This window comes from Procambarus clarkii, chromosome 31 (genome assembly GCF_040958095.1).
Source record: "Procambarus clarkii isolate CNS0578487 chromosome 31, FALCON_Pclarkii_2.0, whole genome shotgun sequence".
Taxonomy (NCBI): domain Eukaryota; kingdom Metazoa; phylum Arthropoda; class Malacostraca; order Decapoda; family Cambaridae; genus Procambarus; species Procambarus clarkii.
In genome coordinates, this window is record NC_091180.1 from 18,666,493 (window position 1) to 18,684,265 (window position 17,773).

The following is a 17,773-nucleotide window of genomic DNA, read 5'->3' on the forward strand; positions in this document are numbered from 1 at the left end:
CCCGTGCAGGCCACTTGTACAGATATACAAGCGGCTGGAAACAGGAGACCTGTCAGACAGTTTAAGGACGAGTAACAATCGTGCCACTGTACACAAGAGGGGCAAACAGGTGGCATAAAGTTGATGTCGTTGTGTCTCCGTGTTCACCAGGCGCTCATGTAGAGAGTAAGAAAAGAACAGTAGAACAGGTGGAATGATGTCATTGTAATAAAACATCTTTCACTGATAAAAACAATGATAGGTTAGGTACCGGTCACCGAGGGATAGGCTCGGTACCGTTCACTGAAGGACAGGTTAAGGTTCACTGAAGGATAGGTTAAGTACCGTCCACTTGGGCTGTGTTTCGTGCAGTAACAAACTAATGGTAGGTTCACACTCAGGATAATATTGTTATCAGCCCATTTGATAATTAAGTCTGGGAACAGACGCGGTCGGTCGAGGCGGTCCTGGCAAGTTAATGACACCGGTTAAGATCCAAACACTGCCTTGGGTTAATGGCCTCGTTTGCATATGCTAGTTACATCGTTACAGCCTCCGGCCTGCAATTCAATTAGCCAAATAAATTTGAAATACACTGTTGTGTTGAAAGAGGCTATTGGTATAATTGGGACGAAGTATTACCATAAAAATACCGCAGGTTACGGTAACGTCAATGACAATATGGCAATATATCTTACATCTTAAAATAAGGAATATTTATATTCAAATATAAGATTACTTATATTGGCGGCGATGACAAAAGTTATAATATTGGGCTAATGTTAGGAACATTCTGGCAACTAGAGTTGCCAAAAAATAATTCTTTTATTCTTGGCACCGGTATATGCAGTGTTGAATGCATACTTAAAAAAAGTCAGAAGTGCCATAGTACATGGCAATTATCAGAGTACACGGGGTGCCGGCATGAGCATTTCTGAATGGCATCATAATATAAGGAACCCAAAATGTAAATTACAATAACCCATCTCCATGCCACTGCAACTGCCAGATGCGGTGGCTGGCATCGTGTTGACTATTGTGAGTGATCAATTACCAAGAAGCTAACTAATCCATCATCGGCCGTCAGTCCGCTCTACTGAAGGGACCTGGTAATTACCTGCAAAATCAAAGACGTGATTCCGTCGACGTGTGTGTGTCTTGGTGGTGCGAGGCAGTCACGGGCGACCCTCATGCTATCTTGAGATGATTTCGGGGCTTAGTGTCTCCGCGGCCCGGTCCTCGACCAGGCCTCCACCCCCAGGAAGCAGCCCGTGACAGCTGACTAATTCCCAGGTACATATTTACTGTTAGGTAACAGGGGCATCAGGGTGAAAGAAATTCTGCCCATTGTTTCTCGCCGGCGCCCGGGATCGAACTCGGGACCACAGGATCACGCGTCAGCCACTGGCCCCCCCCCATGAAGGTAGCATTGTGACCAGGATTTTCGTGTCTATAACCAATAATCACGAGTTACCAAAAATGCATTAAAAGTCTGTAATAACTATTCAATATGTATATTAATTATTAATTCAAATGCATAATAGTCACAATTAAAGTAGACAATGTGTAACTGTTAAACCCGTGAAAATATTTCTTGGCAACACCACCAGCTGAGAGGAGGAGGAGGAGGAGGTAGAGGGCGCCACCTACCCCCAGAGCCCAGACCAACAACAACAACAACAACAACAACACAGGACTCTCTGAACAGTTAGGCAGAGTAACTCTTCCGCCGCAGTTTACAATCTGAACCCTACAAAAACGAAGGTATTTGTGCTACCCAGTCATAGTAGATGCCTTGTAGTAGGCCAGTAGAAGATATTTGTTTGGCTTCTGAGGTAGGGAGTTAAGAGGCGGAGCAACAGGCGGCCCGAGCATGACCTAAACTAGCCTCAGACAGTGTGGGGAACATATACCAGTTACCTGATGTAAACACTGCTTCCACCTTCAATATTAAGGTCAGAAATATTGATCTACACGAAACTGAGTAGAAGGCGGACTGGTCCGTAGAACTCGTAGAACATCTGCGACTCAATTGGTGTGTGTTGTTAGCTATTTTTAAGTGGGGGGGGGGGAGGAGTGAGGAGGAGATGGGTAATGGTGGGTGAGTGAGGTAGAGATGTTACCTCACTCATATTCATCCTTACTCTTCGTCTCATTAGAGAATGAATTAAGCTTTTCAATTTATATTCATAAGTTTCTGATTCCTTGGATTAATTTTGCCATCCTCCCCTGTATGCATCAGAGTGAGTGAGTTTATTTAATAGTACTAAGATTGAAACTGAATCCCGTAATCTACATGAGGACTACTGAACATTGTGATTTATAGAAGCGTTAGTAGCACGATATAAATCCCAGCGTACTCAATGCCTTATTCCGAACATGAATGCAGTGATTTTTGTTGCTTAATTTCCCCACTAATCATGACTCCCAGATATTTTGCACTCAGATTGCCCAACTTCGTCATTTAGCTGATATATGGTAAATATTTTCATTACGTAATGTCAGAACCCAACATTTTTCAGCAATAAACTGTGTATACTAATATTTCATCCATTTTTAAAGTTTATCTAGATGGTCTTGGCGTAATTGTGTCTAATGAATTTATTTCCTGGGCAACATTTGTGTCTGCAAATTTTCTAAAGCTATTGTTCCGTAAAGTGTTTACATATCGTAAATAACGGAGACACTCCACATACAACGGTTTATCGCTTCCATTTCACTCCATTTATGCTAATTCTCTGCTGTCTGTGAAATCAGTTATAACCTCGAACTAATCCAACTTATGATAACCTCCCTAATGCCGTGTGTGTCTCTCTTGACTTTATAATGAATCTCTCGAGAGACTCAATATTCTGGAACTGAGAGTAGAATTTGCCTTTAGTTCTACCCATGGCGCTTTAAACGTTGCTTCTGTATTATCCTTGATTGAGATTTTGGGTTGTGTTGCCTTGATGCCTATCAATCACTGGAGCAAGTTATTAAGTCTACCACAGTAACTTGCTGATCAACCAGCAAGTATATTCTGGCCCTGAACATCTTCCAAAACAAAAGGGACAGTGTTGCCAGTCATTTGTTATTACCATTAAAATATTTTTAATTCGAAAAAAATCGTGCAATAATGGAGAGTTGCAGCTAGTTTTTGTTATCTGATTGTATTTAATCGAATGTTTAATCTGATTGTTTTATAAAATATTGGAAAGAATATAAAAAGTAACATGATAAATGCGGATATTGTTGGAAATCTGTAACGCCACATTTTTTTTGTGGAAAATTCAAATCTCAATTTTTTTTTTAAGGTTTTGATGTTGAAAGTCAAGAAAGATAAAGTCTCTTCTGTGTCTGACCGCAATCACAAAACTTTTGTTACACGCGAAATTATTCTTTAAACTCTATAAGTTACGGAATTTGTTGTTCTTCACTGACAACTGTACTGCTTGAGGGGGGGGGGGAGGGTGGCTTGTGTCCTGTACCTGGGAGGTGGCTTGTGTCCTGTACCTGGGAGGTGGCTTGTGTCCTGGACCTGGGAGGTGGCTTGTGTCCTGGACCTGGGAGGTGGCTTGTGTCCTGGACCTGGGAGGTGGCTTGTGTCCTGTACCTGGGAGGTGGCTTGTGTCCTGTACCTGGGAGGTGGCTTGTGTCCTGTACCTGGGAGGTGGCTTGTGTCCTGGACCTGGGAGGTGGCTTGTGTCCTGGACCTGGGAGGTGGCTTGTGTCCTGTACCTGGGAGGTGGCTTGTGTCCTGTACCTGGGAGGTGGCTTGTGTCCTGGACCTGGGAGGTGGCTTGTGTCCTGGACCTGGGAGGTGGCTTGTGTCCTGTACCTGGGAGGTGGCTTGTGTCCTGTACCTGGGAGGTGGCTCGTGTCCTGTACCTGTGAGGTGGCTCGTGTCCTGGACCTGTGAGGTGGCTCGTGTCCTGGACCTGTGAGGTGGCTTGTGTCCTGTACCTGGGAGGTGGCTTGTGTCCTGTACCTGGGAGGTGGCTTGTGTCCTGTACCTGAGAGGTGGCTTGTGTCCTGTACCTGAGAGGTGGCTTGTGTCCTGTACCTGGGAGGTGGCTTGTGTCCTGTACCTGGGAGGTGGCTTGTGTCCTGTACCTGTGAGGTGGCTTGTGTCCTGTACCTGGGAAGTGGCTTGAGTCTTCTGATACACCACCAAGACACTTCTGTACATATACGCTTGCGCTTGTACATATGCATTTGTACCAAAAATATTTAAACAAAAAATGTCAAAGAAATTCCACTTAAATATCCCGCTAAAATTATATAACAATGAAGTGTACTTTAATGAGCAGTTTACAACATAAAAATAATAGTTTACTGTAGAAGTTCATATTGGAATGTATTGTTATTACATCTTGAGCGGCAGAGCGAACGCAACTCTGGAAACACATTTGCTCCAACAATTGTACCCGCGTTTGAGACCCATAATAGCAGTGTGAAATATTTGGGCGGCCTTTGATGGGTCTTTCTAAAAATAGTAATCGTTTAGATTGAGTTTCGACGCTTTTCTTCAGGTCTGTAAATGCATTTTGGAAAGCAGCGGGAAAAGCATCTGAGGAAGGGATGGAATACCCTTGCAGAACGGTCGGATGCTACACCCTAGGAGATTGAATTCCCTTCCCTGGCAATATGACCACGGGGATCTTTCCTGTCAGCCGTCTCTGCAAGCAGTGCTGCACTTTCTCTACTGCCAGTGGTATAGCAATGTATGCCCTCTTTGCTATACGTGTATATACACAATGTCTGCAGTATGAATATTGGTGACCGGGTCGTTTTCAAGATGAAACTTTCTGCTCGCTGTTCGATCTTAGATGCTTCAAGGTAGCCCTACCACTGGAGAGCCGCCAAGTATCGCATTGCTATCGTGTCTCCTGACACACATGGACGCCCCTTCCAGTCATATGACAATGGACGCCCCTTCCAGTCATATGACAATGGACACCCCCTTCCAGCCATATGACAATGGGACACCCTTGATATCCGCATGATAACCCAACCCATCATTTCCTAAGATAAGCCCGTCGCAAAAGCCCGCGCGCATGAAGGTGAACGAAATATCTTACGGCACGCTCACTAAGTCAGCGTACAAGTCTGGAATGGACACCCCACAAGATAGTGACGGTTTTAAATGTGATTTAACAATTCTACAGTCAACAACTAGAATTCGTTACCTACGAACGTCTGTTTTTGGAACAGACAAACTGAAGTCTCTCTCAATCTCTATCTCGCTATAAAAAAAAATTATCATCCCTTTTTTTACACGTTAGTGTGTGTAAACAGGACCCAACACCGCCTCAGCTCGTGTCCTCCCTTCATCTCCTTTACATAATGGACAAAGTTCCCACTTCTCCTTCTTTAAGCTTCTCTCGCTCCCTTTCCTTCCTGTTTCAATTTTTGTGTTTATATCTTACGCTTCTATAGTTCCTCTTCCAAATTTTAACTTCAAAAATTCATACAACAATATTGTGATACATCGCTTCCTACTTTCCTGTCTATTTTTCTATATCCATCAATAAATTTGTCATTTCCTCATTTAGACAGATTTCATTCGACCATTTCCTCTTTCAGTCCATATTCAACGTAATTTGTTTTTTCGCGTTCAGCTCTGTCGCTTTTCACGTTCCGCTCCTTCAGTGAGGCTGTATCTGGCGTCAACTGGGTATTCTCTCGTCCGATTTAATATTTTCAAGATCACACCAGCCGGAGTGTAGATGAGTGAACCTTGGGAGACAATCTTAAATACTCTGCCAGTCTAGAAATATACACACACTTCCTATTCTTTCTTACTGAGTTTAGTCGTTCTAATTCGTTTTGTTGCGGACGGGAAGCCTGTATAATAATATAATCTGTGAGTGTTTCCAAAGTTGGAGGGTGGACGCTTGGGGCAAGCCTTACCTAAATTTATTGGGGAATGGTCTGGGGTGCGGGACGAACATTATTATTAATTATTTACATTGTCCCCATTATTATTAATAAAGGGAGCACTGTGAATGTTCGACCACACGTGTCATTGGGTGGCTGAGGAATCGACCTCAGCCACCTAATGACGCTCTCCATACAATCACAAATCACCATACAAAGACATTTTCTCTTATAGATACAGATTAGCAGTAGTTGGTTCCTTTCTCTGTTTAAACCTGCCTCCGGCATCGGGCAGTATTCTCAACGTGTCATCATAGACATAGAACATGTTCACCAGACGAGGGAGAGACCTCAGTATCTCGCGCTGCTGGGTACAGTCACTCCAAACTAAATATTTTCTGGCCCGTGCACCAAGTGAAGCAAAATTTGCTTTTCTTGTGAACCATAGTTCATAAAACCGGTTTGTGGAGGTCTTAATCCAGAAAAATTCCAGCGGTGCGAGTTTTCGGTGGAGGCGCCGAGAGGGATATGCTTGGCGTTCTCTCATTTTCCATATAACCAAGTTTTCCCATCCCTTCTTTTCCTCATTTTCCTTTACACTTTTCTCCTTCCATTACCTTCCTTACGTAACCAATTTTTTCTTTCTAGGGTACCATTTTCTTTGGTCACTCTCCGTTACTTCCCTTCTCACTATCTACGCCCTGCCGGCCACCCGCCCTGCCGCCTTGCCGGCCACCCGCCCTGCCGCCTTGCCGGCCACCCGCCCTGCCGCCTTGCCGGCCACCCGCCCTGCCGCCTTGCCGGCCACCCGCCCTGCCGCCTTGCCGGCCACCCGCCCTGCCGGCCACCCGCCCTGCCGCCTTGCCGGCCACCCGCCCTGCCGCCTTGCCGGCCACCCGCCCTGCCGGCCACCCGCCCTGCCGGCCACCCGCCCTGCCGCCTTGCCGGCCACCCGCCTTGCCGGCCACCCGCCTTGCCGGCCACCCGCCTTGCCGGCCACCCGCCTTGCCGGCCACCCGCCTTGCCGGCCACCCGCCCTGCCGCCTTGCCGGCCACCCGCCCTGCCGCCTTGCCGGCCACCCGCCCTGCCGCCTTGCCGGCCACCCGCCCTGCCGCCTTGCCGGCCACCCGCCCTGCCGCCTTGCCGGCCACCCGCCCTGCCGCCTTGGCGGCCACCCGCCCTCCCGCCTTGGCGGCCACCCGCCCTCCCGCCTTGGCGGCCACCCGCCCTCCCGCCTTGCCGGCCACCCGCCTTGCCGGCCACCCGCCCTGCCGCCTTGCCGGCCACCCGCCCTGCCGCCTTGCCGGCCACCCGCCCTGCCGCCTTGCCGGCCACCCGCCCTGCCGCCTTGCCGGCCACCCGCCCTGCCGCCTTGCCGGCCACCCGCCCTGCCGCCTTGCCGGCCACCCGCCCTGCCGCCTTGCCGGCCACCCGCCCTGCCGCCTTGCCGGCCACCCGCCCTGCCGCCTTGCCGGCCACCCGCCCTGCCGCCTTGCCGGCCACCCGCCCTGCCGCCTTGCCGGCCACCCGCCCTGCCGCCTTGCCGGCCACCCGCCCTCCCGCCTTGCCGGCCACCCGAACACACACCTTCCATGTCTTACTCTTCTTTTAAACACGAAATTTTTCCCTATTTCTCTTTGCTTCTCCCTCCCTCACTCCTATCCCTCCCTCCCTCTCTCCCTCCCCCCCTCTCTCCCTCCCCCCTCTCTCCCTCCCCCCTCTCTCCCTCCCCCATCTCTCCCTCCCCCCCTCTCTCCCTCCCCCCCTCTCTCCCTCCCGCCCCTCTCTCCCTCCCCCCCTCTCTCCCTCCCGCCCCTCTCTCCCTCCCCCCCTCTCTCCCTCCCCCCCTCTCTCCCTCCCCCCCTCTCTCCCTCCCCCCTCTCTCCCTCCCCCCCTCTCTCCCTCCCCCCCTCTCTCCCTCCCCCCCTCTCTCCCTCCCCCCTCTCTCCCTCCCCCCCTCTCTCCCTCCCCCCCTCTCTCCCTCCCCCCCTCTCTCCCTCCCCCCCTCTCTCCCTCCCCCCTCTCTCCCTCCCCCCCTCTCTCCCTCCCCCCTCTCTCCCTCCCCCCTCTCTCCCTCCCCCCTCTCTCCCTCCCCCCTCTCTCCCTCCCCCCTCTCTCCCTCCCCCCTCTCTCCCTCCCCCCTCTCTCCCTCCCCCTCTCTCCCTCCCCCCCTCTCTCCCTCCCCCCCTCTCTCCCTCCCCCCCTCTCTCCCTCTCTCCCTCCCCCCTCTCTCCCTCGCCCCCTCTCTCCCTCTCTCCCTCCCCCCTCTCTTCCTCCCTCTCTCCCTCCCTCCTCTCTCCCTCCCTCCCTCCCCCCTCTCTCCCTCCTCCCTCTCTCCCTCCCTCCTTCTCCCCCCCATCTCTCTCTCCCTCCTTCTCCCCCCATCTCTCCCTCCCTCCCTCTCCCCCCCCCCATCCCTCCTCCCTCTCGTTTAGCAGTGGTCATCTGCTGATAAATATTGAATACTCAGAGCTGTGCATGTCAGCACTGCTGAGTTAATGTTTTCAAATAATTCGTGCTGGAGCGCAGAATATAAAACTTGGACAAGTATCCCCAAGTCTGCTTGGCTGGAATGCAAGATCTGCATGGCCCTGGGAACAGAGTGGCTGTGTCCACTTCTACCGAGTTTCAGTAAAGTTTGGTCATCCCAGAGAAAATTTCCCCTCGTTCCCTTCCATGAATTCGGAATAGAGTTTATCTGACGTCGTCTTGGTTTGGCCAGCCGCAGCTGAGGAAGTTCAACCCTTGGGGCGGTGGGTCATCTGTGAGCTCGTCAATTGTATTTGCTCACAGTTTTTAACTTTGCTTCTCTGTTGGGGGAAATCTGGATCTGAATAACGACCTGGGATGGCTTGAATACGACCCTGGTGTGAGGCTTGTTAATCACATTTACACAGTATGTCATGACCTGTGGGGAAGCTTCTCTGGAATATTGCTCTTGTACCTTAAGGATTGTTCAGCATCACCTTGGTATCAAAGATTATGGCATTTGCATAGTTAATAACTTGCATCAAGGGAGTTTCCTTTTAAGTTTAAGCATGAAACATAACTTAACTCCTCCCGAGGACTACACTAAAAACTTGCTGGAACACTGGAATTGTTACTGGAGGACGAAGACCGCTGGAAAACTTGCAGGAGGGAGTAGATTGGTGAAAGAGTCGCGATTCTTGGGAGCTGGATTTCTTGGAAGTCCTAGCGAATGTAAATTGCTGGATGAGTTTGTTGGATTTGTTAGGCTGCTTGATGTATGAGTTAGGGTTGTCGGCTGTTTTGGGCTGATGGATGAGTTAGAGTTGTTGGATTTGTTAGGTTGGGGGATGAGTTTTGTTGTTGGCTTTATTTGGTTGCGTGAAGTGTTTGACTCCTGGATGGACAAGCGTTTCTCCGCAAGAAAAATAAAACAAAACTTGAAAACTACCAAAAAATGCAACAAATCTCGTTCCTGAGCTAAGGGGATGGCGCTGGAAGAAAGACTAAGGGAGCTGGACCTCACTACGCTGGCAGAAAGATGGAATAAGGCAGACATGATAAGAACGTACAAGATACTAAGGGGGATTGGCAAAGGAACTGTAGAACGAGAGGACAGAAGAGAGGATCAGAAAAGAAAGAAAGTTCTTTCTAACGTCCGTGTGGCTCATTTGGGTACTCAGTCTCCACCTGTGTCCCCTTGGTCGCGTACCACCAGTGTTAAAAACTTTATCCTTGTCTACCCCTTGTCAATCCCTCTGAGAATTTTGTAGGTAGTGATCATGTCTCCCCTTATTCATCTGTCTTCCAGAGTCGTGAGGTGCATTTCCCACAGCCTTTTCTCATAACTCATGCCTCTTAGTTCTGGGACTAGTCTAATGGCATACCTTTGAACTTTTTCCATCTTCGTCCTGTGCTTGACAAGGTACGGGGGGCTCCATGCTGGGGCCGCATACTCCAGGATTGGCCTTACAGTGGTATACAAGGCTCTGAATGATTCCTTACACAGGTTCTTGAAGGTTCGTGTGTGTGTAAGAGAGAAATATATATAGTAGCCATAATAGAGGAAAAACAAATTGTTAGAAAGGCGGGGTCCAAGCGCTAATAACTGGATTCTGCAGGCACAAATAGTAAATGCACACACAGTTTAAACTAATAACAATAAACAGTTTGAAGTGCAGATGCGATAAGAAATATTAGAGTGGGTCGTGACCAGAGGAGAGGGGAAGCCTCGGGGCCCACTACCAGACAAACACATTTAGATATGTACACACAAACACAACAATATTAATAATAATTATAGCTCTGCTCCAGCTGTCAAGAGAAGCTTCCCCGCTCCTTGTCCCTCCCTCTTAGACTTCCTGTTTGACATATTGCTATCAAGTTGCGCACACTTGCTTGCCTTAATGAGATGTTGCATGCGTGCATTGTTGCAGGAGCAGTCAATAGTGCCTTCCCTTGTATAGGCTTCCTGCTGAAATGTCCTCACGTAAAGCCCTAGACGAGAGGGTAGGCTTGAGGGCCCGACTACTGTATTAATGTATTCATATTTCTTCTATTTTTCACCATTACGTTTTGTAGCCTCAAGAGTTTGTTTGTTCCATTATTGTTAGACGTAAGTGATTTATATGGACCATTGCTCATGGACGTCATACGAAATGTTATTAATTAAAGAAGTTTTAATATTTATCTACATCGAAATTTAGTATTCGCCTAGTTGTGCTTGCGGGTGTTGAGCTCTGGCTCTTTGGTCCCGCCTCTCAACTGCCAATCAACTGGTGTACAAGTTCCTGAGCCTATTGGGCTCTGTCAGTCTGTGTTAGGTTAACCGTGTTCGTGTCCGTAGTCTACTCTTTACTCTTTCTAGTCTACCTAGTATTTTCATCTCTCGTCTACTCGTCCCTAGTCTACCCGTCCCTAGTCTACCCGTCCCTAGTCTACTTGTCCCGTATTTATGGCCAATATGTGGAGCTCAGTGAGGTTGGACCCGACAGATTATACAACAACTTCCTGGTTATTAAACTTGAGTGTAGTCCAGTTTGATTTGTCTGTACTTTACTGTATTAGTTAATACTCAAGGCTTTATAATGCATGTAAGTCAATTTCTCGTGCACGTAGCGACTCAAGGCTGATGCGGTGATTAGTAGTTAGTTAATTTATGGTTAATTATGCGGTGGTTAATGCAGTCGGCTCACAGGCGATACGTTTAACGATTTTTGTTCGCCTCTTACTGAGGTAAATTATAACAATAGTTTTATTGGTTTTGAAAAATTGTCATAAATTATAGGGCTGTTATAAGTATTTCGCTGAGTGCTTCAGCTCTATTTGCCATAACATATATGCCGTAGCAAAAATCTTTTATTAAAGTGCTTGTAAATCGATCTCTAAAGAGAAGCATGAGAATTCTTGATATTGGTATTTTGAAATTGTTTAAAATGACGACAATTTTATCATTTCAGATTACCAGTTCTGATAAGGGTGGTGGAGTATATTACTTAATGAAACTGATGATTGTAACACGGTTATTACTCTTTTGAGGGACATTTTTATATTAATATTATTCAATGTTGATACGTCTTACTTTGTTTTAAAGATTGAAGACAAATTAAACAAGTTTTTAAGACTTATCGTCATATAGGAGATAAAATATATAACGAATTCCAGTGAGCGCTACTTTATTTTTATCCATAAAAGTGTATAATATTATAGTTAAGAAATAAATGAAGCTTCATCCTAAATAAAATAAAATATTTTCTTTCAGTAACTTAAAGCAAGCGTCTAGTGTGTGTGTGTGTCAAAAGACTTGGCAGTCATTAAACTACGCTGATGACCGACCCAGCAAGCACATCTGTGAACGTGTAGGTGAGTACACACAAAGGCTCTAAAGTTCATTCCCAGCAACCACACAGACCAACACACCTCTCCCGACCAACACACCTCTCCCGACCAACACACCTCTCCCGACCAACACACCTCTCCCGACCAACACACCTCTCCCGACCAACACACCTCTCCCGACCAACACACCTCTCCCGACCAACACACCTCTCCCGACCAACACACCTCTCCCGACCAACACACCTCCCGACCAACACACCTCTCCCGACCAACACACCTCTCCCGACCAACACACCTCTCCCGACCAACACACCTCTCCCGACCAACACACCTCTCCCGACCAACACACAAACACATTAACACAAGCTGCACAAGGCCTGGTTCACTGCCACACAGACATAAACTTGCCGGCAAACAAGGATTTCAGCGGATCTCTTTACCGAAGACGTACACTTCTGCCACTATCCAATTGCTCCTATTTTATCACAATTCATGTTTGTATGTTTCATTGCTAAGGTTTCCCCATCGCCTGTCAGCCTGTCTGTCCACCAGATTATCAATCTGTCTATGTATTATATATGATCTCATGAATTATCTGTTCTGTAGCTTGCTCATATCTAACAGAGGTTACAGGCCGAAGTTCACCTTATAGGTCCTGTCTCTGTTTCATGTGTATGTACCGACTACCGTCCCATCCGTTTCATATATGTTAACATTATAGTCAGCCTGTATTATTGTTCCGTGTGAATAATTCTATTGAGTCACTGACCGCAAACCGGAGAGCTGCTTCCCTTCATCGTGATTTACCTGTCACTAACTGGTTGTGGTGTTGTTCAACATGAACATTCTCTCCTAGTCAACATTTTCAATACATCTGGAAGATAAGCGACCCAATATTTTCCTCACTATAGATCTGTAGTCTTTCAGAAACTATCTGTAGAGTTTTATAATGATCCCCAACTAATTATTTTATATTTTCCAAAGGTTATGTACTTGGCGATAACAAGATTACATTTACGCAAATCTACCTATTATTGATAAAATGAACGTGTACGTTAGAGAGAGGGAGAGAGGAGGGAGAGGGGAGGGGAGAGGGGGCGAGAGGGGGAGAGAGTGGGAGAGGGGGAGAGAGTGGGAGAGGGGGAGAGAGAGGGAGAGGGGGGGAGAGAGGGAGAGGGGGGGAGAGAGGGAGACAGAGACAGGGAGAGAGAGAATGGGGAGAGAGAGGACGGGGAAGCGAGAACGAGAGAGAGAGGGAGGGAGGGAGGGCGAGAGAGAGAGGAACGTATGCTTCATGCCTGACTCTCACCTCTCTCCCTCTCCGACATCATCATTTTCTCCTTAAGTCGTAAATACATCCAGACCAGCAATAAACTGAAGCTCTTCCCCGCATGACATACACGCACTTGTTTCTTTCTCTTCTTTTTTTTAAACTAAGGCCAGAGTTTATTAGGAAGGTCAATGATGTTCCCAGTGAAGCTGCAAACAAGAGCCGTTATCCGACATCAACCAACTTAATGAGATTATTATAAAGTAACTTTACTGCCAAGTAACTATCAAGTAAGGAACAGGAAGGAGCAGCAGACAATAGTGTGCAGAGCCTTCCTGTGGTCGGGTGACCTGTTTACAGGCATATCAACGTCTTGTGCCAGCAGGTTGGAGATGCAAGTCAGCCAACGAATGAATGATGGCTGATGGAGTAATGTTATTGGCTATAGCATTATCAGCACGAGTTTGTTCATTGCTGAGCGCCTTGTGTCATGGGTTGTAACATCTGACTGCCTCTCTCTCTTATTTTAAACTGATAAGGACTCGTTAGGAATTGTGAAAATGTTCCCTATAAAGCTGAAGTGTAAGTGCTCTTATCCTCAGGATAACAGTCCTTATCGTCAGGTGTGTGAAGAGAGAGACGGAGGATAAGGAGGGTGTGTGAGGGCACCGGATCGACCCGGGCACCTCGGGGTACCCACATCTAGTAAGAAATAATTTAAAACCAGTTATGAGATAAACAGTGCCAAACTTTTCCTTTAATTCTGCTGCAGTTTACACGTGGAATATTGTCTAAAGATGGTTAACTACGTAGCTTTTGCACATTTAAAACCCTGCACATTGCCCTTGACGTTATTATTACTGAACATCCACAAGAACGTAAAATTGTTCTAAAATTGCATTTTCAGTTGCTGTTAATGTTTGTGGAAACATTAATAAATGGGAATGAAGTTATCCATTTCTCAAGGAATTTTTTAGATATACATAAATGAATGTTATTCTAAATGTCATTTTAGTTATCTCTTCGTGAGTAAAAAGATGACGCTATAATGCTCAAAAGGTACGTGGAGGGATATTTTGTAAATCCTTGCTGTAACAAATTAAACATTGTTATCATCCCATGTTTACCAGAGCACACGGTTACACCTTCACCATCACTAGCATGCCGTGTTAACAATGACACAATATCTCAAGCATCCCATGTTTTTTATAGCGTATATAATAGCATTAACTTCCTGTTTTTAACGATAAAGCACGATAACACACTCAACATGTCAACACTTTTCTCGTATTTAAAGTTCTGGCTTCCTTCATCAATCTCCATTAGTGCTGTTCGCTTACAGCCTCTACCGAGGATGCTATCCAAAGCTCAGGTCTGTAATTCACCTCAGATTGGCATAGGAAGTGGTGCTTGGAAGCCTTCAATTACGATACCTTTTGTGCGAGGCTAATTGCCCCTTAAGCGATTCAGATCGCCTTGAGAGTTCCTCGGTAATTGTCTCATGTTTTCAACTGTGTTTGTTTTGTTTTATAATGTCCTTGATTTATAAATACAAGTTCTTGAATTAACATTGGGGACGTTACTGGTGTATGGAGAGGTACTGAAGTATGAACAAGTGTGGTGTGTGTACATGTGCGGTGTATACAGGTGTTGTGTATGTGTGTGCAGATGTGTGAGTGCACATGGTGAGCATGTGTGCAGATATGACATGAATTGTGGACATATATGGTGTCTGTGTGTGTAGGTATGGTGTGTGTGTATAGGTATGGTGTGTGTGTGTGTGTGCATAGGTATGGTGTGTGTATAGGTGTGTGTGTGTGTGCATAGGTATGGTGTGTGTATAGGTGTGTGTGCGTATAGGTATGGTGTATGTGTAGGCATGGTGTATGTGTGCCTAGGTATGGGTTGATTCTACAGACATTGTGTGTGTGTGTATGTGTACAGGTATTGTGCATAACTGTATTCTGTGTGAGCATTCAGCAACCCGTCCTCGACTCAAGTCCATTACATCCAGCGGTCGACCCACAGACGCATTCATAAATATTTACATGCTGTTCATTCAAAACGGGAATTTTCTCAAATATAAATCAATATTATATTAGCATATTGTGCATATATAGGCATAGGATAAGTTAGGTGTTTAGGTTCTGTTGGCGATTATTTGTATTTGTAGTTCGTGGGTGAAGCATTTGCAGTGTTGTGGCTCGAACAAAATTCGTCAGCAAAGCACTTGTTCCGGAAGTGTTAAAACGAAATCAGTTGAGTCGTGTGTAAACCGTTTTTCATTCATAAACAGCACGGGGGGGGGGGGGGGGGGGTTGGCGGGTGCATAGAATCACTTTTGGGTCTTTGTTTGGAGGACGGGCTGACATTCAGACATCCTCAGTCACTTCAACTGGCACGTTTATTAACAAGACTGAAAGTGAAGCAGCTCACTGTGACGTGACTGTCACTAACCACTCCTCCTGCTGTTCCTCCCTTTGAACATTACTTCGTCATCTTCATAACTTCTCCTCATCTTACACGTTGTTACCTACCTCGTTATTTTTCCCTCTGGTGTAACGAGGCCCCAAGTCCTTCAGACTTACCTAGTACCTCAGGTCCAGCAACTCGGGCACGGGCCTTGTTCCATTCCTGTGAACTGTTATTAGTTCTGTTGTGGGTCTTAGATATGTTGTATATGTCACTCAAGAGTGCCCTGGGCCAGTGTTTCTGAAGGCCAATTAAATATGTCTGCAAAATTATTCTGTTAATATATATCTTCAGATTTAGAATAATTTATACTCTCAGGTCTTGTGCGTGTACAGGTTGATTGGGCAGCATTGGCTGTGTTGAGTGGGCAGCATTGGCCATGTTGAGTGGGCAGCATTGACCTTGTTCAGTGGGCAGCATTGACCTTGTTGAGTGGGCAGCATTGGCCATGTCGAGTGGGCAGCATTGGCCATGTTGAGTGGGCAGCATTGACCTTGTTCAGTGGGCAGCATTGACCTTGTTCAGTGGGCAGCATTGGCCATGTTGAGTGGGCAGCATTGGCCATGTTGAGTGAGCAGCATTGACCTTGTTGAGTGGGCAGCATTGGCCACGTTGAGTGGGCAGCATTGGCCACGTTGAGTGGGCAGCATTGGCCACGTTGAGTGGGCAGCATTGGCCACGTTGAGTGGGCAGCATTGGCCACGTTGAGTGGGCAGCATTGGCCACGTTGAGTGGGCAGCATTGGCCACGTTGAGTGGGCAGCATTGACCTTGTTGAGAATGCTGACCTTATTAACCCATGACGTTAAATATTGTATAATGAATGATATAATTAATGGACATGGGGATGTATTAAACATATTACAATTATCATGATATTAATTTACTTCAAAATACTGAGGTTGAGCAGAGTTTTCTGAGTTAACAGAATAATTAGTTTTAGTTTATCCTCCATATTGTGTGTTCGTCAGCCTAAGTTTATGCTACATGTCCCTCCACATAGTACTGGTACTGGTGCTATTGCTGGTACTGTGCTGGTTTCACACTTCTGGTACTGGACACACACAGTACTGGTACTGGACACACACACACAGTACTGGTCTCATACAGTACTGGTTCTGGCGCTGACACTGGTCTCCCATAGTACTGGTCCCAGTACTGGTACTTGTCAGACACAGGTACTGGTCTGGTACCGCAGGCGCGTATGGCCCAGCGCCATCAATGGTTGACTTTCCAAAATTCCGGAACGCTACTAAAATTTTCGTCATCAATACACTCCTGTTTATATTATAAACTTAAGTGTTGTGAGAGCTCTCCATATATACCAGTAATTAATAGAAATTCCCTTTAATCTCTCGGGGAATATAATGACTCAGTATATACACATTATTTAAAGTCTGGGCCTTTATTACATATGTTATATAAAATAATTTATCACAAACATTTTGTCATAAGCCAGTCATGCATTCAAAACCATGCATTCAAGATCAAAAAGAACAATACATACATTTTCTATAACCCAGTCGGCCATATTAATCTACTGAATTTTACGTAAAATGTCAATGTATACAAATCACTACAATGCAGTCAGTCACAGAACAAATTTATAATAAAATGGAAAAACCTTGAAGTCGTAAATGTGGAAAGCGAAGTAATTTGAAGACGAGGAAAAAACGAGGAACTGCTGAGAGGGAAGATTGTAGGGTTTTAATGGGCAGGGAAGACAAGGGTTCCTTGTCGTAAAGGGGACTTGCCGCAGTCTGTAGAGCTGGATCCTACTGTAATGGGGAGAGAGACTGGAGCTCTTGTGCTGTGTCTTGTGTCTGTCTTTGTCTTGTTCTCTCTCTAAGACGAGTCTACATGACATTCTCTATCTCGCCTTTCTCTCTCTTCCTACTTGTTGACCCTTCTCTGCTCCTCTTTCTCTACCTTTCCCTCTCCCTATTTTTTTACCAATTTTCTCTTCTATCGCTGGCTTCCTCCTTCTGTACCTCTCATCCTCTCTCTACCTACCTCTCTCTCTCCTACTCATTCTCTTCCTCTTTCTCCACCCGTTCCTTTCTGCCGCTCAAAGTGAGAAAGTCGACCCGCTGGGAGAGGGGTTGGCATTGCAGATGAATTTGAGTTCCATGGCTGGCAAGAATGGACTGCTTCTCTGACCTGTACAAACACGAGGGAGAGCCACCCGCCGACACTCGATACCAGCAAGAAATGAATGACAATTTCGCCATCCATAAGCGACTCCTTAGTGACCTTCCCCTCTTGTAACACTGTAAAAGTGTTTGAGTTAGTTTATTTAAAATATATATAGAGTACATGAGTCACAGACAAGGATCGGAGAGGCGCCAGTTGTCTGCCTGAGATCTCACACCTCTAACCGTTAAC

General features: G+C 46.4%; 1 long non-coding RNA gene across 1 annotated transcript in view; it reads left to right on the forward strand.

Moving 5' to 3' along the window:
• Window positions 1-1,602: 1,602 nt before the first annotated feature.
• Window positions 1,603-17,773, forward strand: part of LOC138370154 (uncharacterized) — a 112,534-nt gene continuing 96,363 nt past the window's right edge. The window contains exons 1-2 of the long non-coding RNA XR_011230055.1: window positions 1,603-1,743; window positions 11,571-11,671. This is a non-coding gene — a long non-coding RNA (uncharacterized lncRNA). The remainder of the gene's footprint in view (window positions 1,744-11,570; window positions 11,672-17,773) is intronic.